This window comes from Durio zibethinus, unplaced genomic scaffold (genome assembly GCF_047325235.1).
Source record: "Durio zibethinus cultivar Kanyao isolate XHJ-2024 unplaced genomic scaffold, ASM4732523v1 HiC_scaffold_410, whole genome shotgun sequence".
NCBI classification, from domain to species: domain Eukaryota; kingdom Viridiplantae; phylum Streptophyta; class Magnoliopsida; order Malvales; family Malvaceae; genus Durio; species Durio zibethinus.
In genome coordinates, this window is record NW_028323033.1 from 37,501 (window position 1) to 45,130 (window position 7,630).

Consider the following 7,630-nt stretch of genomic DNA (forward strand, 5'->3'; position numbering starts at 1 on the left):
TCCAATTAAATTAATATTTTTTAATATTTAAAGATTCAAATTGAATATGAATAAAAAATCTAATTTAATAATTTTAATGGTAAGGTAATTTAATTAAATGGATTTAATAGAATAAGAATAGAATTTAATAGTAATAGAATTTTCTAATTTCTAATTAGAATTTCTAATCCGAAAATAATAAATAAACAGAGAGCTCTTGTTCTTATTCGAAACGCCTCGTGATCTTTAACCAATTCTGCGCTTCAATATAATTACCAGGAGTAAGCGCTATAGCCTGTTTCCAATACTCAGCGGCTTGATCGAACCAAGCCTCCGCTATTTCAGAATCCCCCTGTCGAATGGCCTGTTCTCCCCGGTCGGAATAGGCGGGTCAATTCCTTCCCTTAGAACCGTACTTGAGAGTTTCCTACCTCATACGGCTCGGCAGTCAATTCTTTTGGTGTCCCATTTTTTTACCCTACCATATATCCAATTGAATGAGATTTCTCATAGATCCTATCGATTTGTCTCGGGTTAACCAAAAGAGGTTAATTACATGAGTTTCAAACTTTAATTTGGATTAAATTAATAATGAGTTTTATCTTTTCTCCCACCTTCAGAAAAATAAAGCATAGGCGTTTCGGGATTATCGTCCGTTAGATTTTTCTGAAAGGTAACTATCTCGGTTTCATATCATATATAAATTTATATAGAATCCTTGCCTTGAAAAAGACTTCTTCCTCATAAAAAAGACTTACTGTCTTTGGGATCTGATGCTACACCGCTGCTCAATAACTTAGGGGATCGGCTCTATTACATAAGTTGATTCCTAATTTTTATCTCATATCATGACATAAATAAGCAGTTCTTATTTATTTTTATTGTATCGGCCCAAAACCTCGCTAATTGATCTTTACGGTGCTTCCTCTATCAATTAGATCCTTTATCCATAGAATAAAGTATCTAGGCATATATATTTCTTCATATTTTGACTTCTATGAAGTTTCTTTTTTTTTTTTCTTTTTTTGTTACAGCTGATAAAAATCGTTTTTTGGACGATGCAATATGTAGAAAGCCTATTTTATTTACTAGCGTATTTATTTACTAGCGTATTTGCTCTTTCTTTCCTTTTTTTTTTTATTTCTATAGTGGAGATAGTCGCACGTAATGACAGATCACAGCCATATTATTAAAAGCTTGTGGTAAGAACGGGTTTCGTTCTAGTGCTCGAAAATAATATTCTAAAGCTTTTGTATGTTCTCCGTTACTTGTGTGGATAAGGCCTATGTTATAGAGTATATAACTTCGATCATAGGGATCAATTTCTAGTCGCATAGCTTCATAATAATTCTGTAAGGCTTCCGCATAATTTCCTTCGGATTGAGCCGACATCCGTTACGGTCGTCATTCGATTCAACGAATTCTCCGTTCCAAAACCGTACGTGAGATTTTCACCTCATACGGCTCCTCCTTTATGTGCATAATGAGAATAATCCATGGAATTAAAAAAAAGGTCGAAATATTGTCATTATGAACTGAGCGGGGCTAATGTTTTTACAAGAAATCTCTAGCCAACCCTCTTGCAAAAGATCTTTTCTTACCATCAAGCGTGTTCGTACTAGATAAATAAAGTAAACTCCAACAATTTCTTTGTTCTCAACGCTCCTTAATTTCCAGGAATTAGTCACTTCAACAATCTTCGATGGTTATATGGGTATCCAAAGTACGAACAAGATGGATGTTTGTTGTCCCAACCATTTCTCTTAGTTCCGATCCCGATAAGGAAAGGGAATCCTTTATAACAATAACAAAGTTTTCGTGTTGTTGATTCCTAGATGTAGTGCTTCTTCCTCTATGCCGCCTATTGGTACTAGTGTAGTAGGGTTGACCCACAATACAGACCCATAGGTGTAACCTTTCGCTCAATACTCGAATCAACAATTGAAGCATCTGAGGTTGCATTAATCGGGGATACACGACAGAAGGAATTGCTTTATTTATAAACTTCACCTTCAACAAGCGTAGATTTCTTTTTTTTTTTCAATAGTCTTTTTTTTTTTTTTTCTATTCCGAATCATGTGTCTTTTTCCTAAGACTAAGAGCGGTAAAATAAAAATAAAAAAAAAAATATATATAAAATAATTAAAATATATAAAATAATTATAATTATATAATAATAATCAAATCGCACCATCTCTGTAATAAGTAAATGCCTCTTTTTCTCCTGAAGTTGTCGGAATTATTCGTAATAAGATATTGGCTACGATTGAAAAGGTCTTATCAATAAAATTTCCATTTATCCGCGATCTAGGCATAGGTAGCAATCCATTCTATAACTCTTTTCATTACCCCTTCGTGAGAAAAAAAAAGGATCTCACAAACAAAGGAAGCGTACAGTACGAAATAACATAAAAGCAGACCCATTCCATAAAAAAAAAAAAAAAAAAGATATAGCCCTCTACTTTACTTCAATTTTTTTGGCAGGAATCAAGAAAAAAAAAAAAAAGAAATATTTGAATCCTATTTTATTTCATCCAAATTTATTAGTATAAGAATTTATTAGTATAAGAATAAAATATAAAAAGAAAAAAGAATTATTACGATTTCATCGAAGTTGAAGAATCAAAAAATTTATCCTACGGATTAGGATAGATTAGCAAAATTAGAGAAGTTTTGATTAAATTATGATAAAAAGAGGAAAAATAATCGAATAATCGTTCTATGATGAAAATAAAATAACTGCCCTTTTTTGTGTTTTGTGCATAGCAGGTATACAACATATAATCAAATATAAAAATCCCTTAGAGGATTTATGAATTTGTAATAGATTTACAGAGTAAGAGGTTGTTGTTGAGAGATCTAAAACTGGAAAAGAATTTTAGAATTCTTATAGAAATGGGGAATTAGAGTCTAAAGAGAATTATGAACTAAAAATATCCATTAAGCATAGTCTAAAAAAAAAAAACCAATCGATTGATTTGATTCGTTTCAATTCATTGATTTAATCCAGTCCGGTAGAAATATCAGAAAAAAGATGGGAGTGCCTTTTTCGCAAACATGAATAGATATATATGGTATATGTTTATCGTATTATATTATTTATTTTTAACAGCCCCCTCACAAAAAAATTTCTTCGAGTCGGGAGGCTAAAGAAAAAGTGCTGAAAAAAGTGATGAAAAGTTTTCTATTTTTATAGCTAGTTTTCTAGTTAGAATTGATATTGTTCGTACCTCTCGAACAATCTAATATGAATAACTCGCTATTCGCTCGGGTTATCGGCCATAATAATTATGTAGGAGAGATGGCCGAGTGGTTCAAGGCGTAGCATTGGAACTGCTATGTAGACTTTTGTTTACCGAGGGTTCGAATCCCTCTCTTTCCGCACCTTCACCTAATTCGCCAATGTAACTGACTACAATGTATCAAATCAAATAAGAACAGATACTAAAGAGTTAGACCCTTCTTTGATATAGATTCTCTATTCCCAATTTCTTTTTAATACGGAATACGTAAAATAGCGTACAGGGGATGAAAATCTACCTACGGATCTATCATACATGAATAGGAGAAAAATAAAATTTCCGAATCAAATCCCTTACCCTGTCTTCCTTTACTTAACCTTAACTCAGGTGAAAAGGGAGCAGAACCCTTGTTTTGTTATTTTAGTTAGGTTTAAGTCTGACGAGAATAATATTCTACGACAAGCAATTCATTTATTTTCAAACCGACCCATTTCCTATCTATTATTTGATTGACTAATCCTTTATATTGTAATGTGTGAAGGGTCAAATGCTTTGGTAATTCCTCATGGGTGGATGAATCAAGATAATTTTGAATCAGAGTTCTAGATTTTTGTTCATCCCTCGCTGAAATAATATCTCGGGGTTTGCAGCGATAACTTGGTATATCTACTGTACGACCATTAACTAAAATATGTCTATGGTTAACTAATTGGCGGGCTTGAGGAATAGTTGAAGCCATACCTAATCGAAAAAGGATGTTATCCAAACGCATTTCAAGTAATTGTAGTAAAACCTGACCTGTTGACCCTTTTGCTTTTCTGGCAATACGAACGTATTTAAGTAATTGTCGTTCTGTAAGGCCATAATGAAAACGCAATTTTTGTTTTTCTTCTAACGAATACGATATTGAGATTTTTTACCGGAGCGCGATCGGTTTCTAAGATCGCTTCCGGCTCTAGGACTTTTACTAGTTAGTCCCGGTAAAGCCCCCAGACGGCGTATTTTTTTGAAACGAGGCCCTCGGTAACGCGACATAAAGACTCCTTATTAATTTGAATTTTATTGAAATTTCATAAACCTAAATTAAAACTGAACTAAATGAAGCGAAATCGACTGAAGGATTGTACTACAAATATTAATGAGATGAATTGGATCAATATCCATACTTTTTTGTATTGTATATAATGTATATTGTATATAATGTATACAAAAAATAGAAATTAAAATAAAATATATATAATATATAAATATATTAAATATAAAATATATATTAAATATAAAATATAAAAATTAAAATCTAAAAATTAAACCAAAAAAAGTTTCCTTTTTTTTTTTCTTGATTTATTCTGCAAAGATCTAACTCCTCCAATTTTATTCCTAATTGAAAGTTTCTACGACATAATAAACGGATCGTTGACCTTTGGAAAGAAAAGGGGAAAAAGCTTTTTCAATGTTCTTTGATTTCAAAAAAACATTATCAATCATGTAAAAAAGTAAAAAAGCAAACAAATAGAGAAAGCCGGCTATCGGAATCGAACCGATGACCATCGCATTACAAATGCGATGCTCTAACCTCTGAGCTAAGCGGGCTCAAATAATAGAAATTTTGTATCCATAGGAATTCAGCAAACTATTACGATCTTATCTATTAACTATCTATTAGTTATTCATAATTACTATGAATTATTAATATGAATTATAGACTAGAATTTAGAAAAACTAGAATTTTAAATTTTAAATGCCATATTTATGCCATACATAATTTATGCATATTTAATATAATCATATTTAATATAATGATATATAATAATATATAATAATATATAATAATGGTAGATTCAATCTAATATTCAATCTAATATTGATAGAATATAATAATTAAGAATAGAATAATATAATTCTATTTGATTATATTTTAATCATTCTATTTGATTATATTTTAATCATATTAAAAATGATATTTTAATTTAATCATATTTTAATTTAATCATATTAATATTTAATAACATTATATTTAATAATATTAAATTATAATAATATTATTATAATTTAATTCTAATTTTATTATAATTATAAAAATTATAAAAATAAATTATAAATATATTTATAATTTTTATAATTATTTATTATTTATCTCTATATTATATATTTTTATTTTATATTTATTTTATTATATGTTATCTTTATTCTATTAGTCTATTCTATTTAGTATTCTATTCTATTTAGTATTATATTCTATTTAGTATTATATATATAATTTAGTATTATATATATATTAGTATAATATTAGTATACTAAGTATAATATTACTATATTTTTTATTTTATATTTTTAGTATTTTTTAGTATATTTTTAGTATATTTTACATTTAAATTATATATAATTTTTTTTTTTTATATAGATATAGATATAGATTTAATTTAATAGATAGATTTAATTTTAATATAGATAGATAGATTTAATATAGATTTAATTTATTTATATTTAATATTTATTTATATTTAATATAGATTTAATATATATTTAATTTATTTATATTTAGTTTAGAATTATAAATAGAGTCTAATAATTAGATAATTATAGTGAAAATATTTTTATGCATTTATATATAATTTATATTTATATATAATTTATATATATATTATCATTATATAAATGATACGTTATAAGTCTAAATAATTAGAATGAAACTTTGTTTTTTAGACTAACTAATTCGAATTATCTTCGAAGTCGAAATAGAAATGAATGGAATAATTAGTTCTAGCTATTATGCTATTATACTAGAAAATAAATAATTAATAATGAATAAATTTTAAAATGAATAAATTTTAATAATGAATAAATTCAATTTTCATTTTTATTTTTATTTTTTTAGTTATCTTATTATGGTTATATAGGATAGTCTAATAAAAGAATAAGAATAAAAATAAAATTAAAGAAAAAAGAAAAGATGCAACCCATTAGAAATGAAATCCAGATCATAATGAGAGATGAGAGACTCCTTTCTTTTGTTTTCATTCATAAAGGCGGAAGCTAAGACGAAAAAAAAAAAAAAATCGACGTTCGAGTAAATTGCCTGAGAAAACTGAGAGTAAGGGGGGGCATATATATGTTATGGAATATCCATCTATATTGAATTGCGAATACAGAAATGATAAAATATTTTCTGATTGGACCAAATAAATACGGGTCTCCGATAGAGACGAAAGAAGATAAACAAACAAGAAATAAAATAGGTAAAGACCCTTCGATATAAGAATCAGTATCTATATCTACTAAATTCAATACTAAATTCAACGGTTTTCGCATAAAAAGAAAGAAAATAAATAAATGAAAGAAAGGGGAAAGGAAGGGAAGGAGAAAGGGGGAAGGAAGTGCATCCTAATGAGATCCTAATCTCAAGACACAAAGGGGATATGGCGAAATTGGTAGACGCTACGGACTTAATTGGATTGGATTGAGCCTTGGTATGGAAACCTACTAAGTGATAACTTTCAAATTCAGAGAAACCCCGGAATGAAAAATGGGCAATCCTGAGCCAAATCCTATTATTTTACGAAAATAAACAAAGGTTCAACAAGCGAGAATAATAAAAAAGGGATAGGTGCAGAGACTCAATGGAAGCTATTCTAACAAATGGGGTTGACTGTTGGTAAAGGAATCCTTATATCGAAACTCCAGAAAGGATGCAAGATATACCTATATAAAATATAAAATAAATAGGTATACTAATGAAAAACCAAAAAAGACGACTCGAACCCGTATTTTTTTTATTTATATGCAAAATCAATTTATATGAAAAATAAAAAGAATTGTTGTGAATCGATTCCAAGTTGAAGAAAGAATCGAATAGAATATTCATTAATCAAATCATTCACTCCATAGTCTGATAAATCTTTTGAAAAACTGATTAATCGGACGAGAATAAAGATAGAGTCCCGTTCTACATGTCAATATCAATACCGACAACAATGAAATTTATAGTAAGAGGAAAATCCGTCGACTTTAAAAATCGTGAGGGTTCAAGTCCCTCTATCCCCAACCCCAAAAAGCCCGTTTGCTATCTATTTATTTTATCCTACCCTTTTTGTTAGTGGTTCAAAGTTCCTTATGTTTCTCATTCATCCTATTCTTTTCCATTTTACAAGCGTATCCTAGCAGAATTTTGTTCTCTTATCACAAGTCTTGTGATATGATATATTGTGATATATATATGATATACGTACAAATCAACACCCTTGAGCAAGGAATACCTATTTGAATGATTCATAATCCATATCATTACTCATACTGAAATTTACAAAGTCTTCCTTTTAAAGATCCAAGAAATTCCCCTTTTAATTTAATACTTTTTCGTTTTTTTTTTTTGTTTTCATTTTTAAGTGACATAGACCCAAGTCATCTAGTAT

General features: G+C 28.6%; 2 non-coding genes across 2 annotated transcripts; one reads left to right on the top strand and one right to left on the bottom strand.

The window, feature by feature from the left end:
• Nucleotides 1–3,274: 3,274 nt before the first annotated feature.
• Nucleotides 3,275–3,361, top strand: TRNAS-GGA (transfer RNA serine (anticodon GGA)). Its single transcript has one exon. It is a non-coding gene; the product is annotated as a tRNA-Ser (tRNA).
• Nucleotides 3,362–4,738: 1,377 nt separating this feature from the next.
• TRNAT-UGU (transfer RNA threonine (anticodon UGU)) lies at nt 4,739–4,811 on the bottom strand. Its single transcript has one exon. It is a non-coding gene; the product is annotated as a tRNA-Thr (tRNA).
• Nucleotides 4,812–7,630: the final 2,819 nt, after the last annotated feature.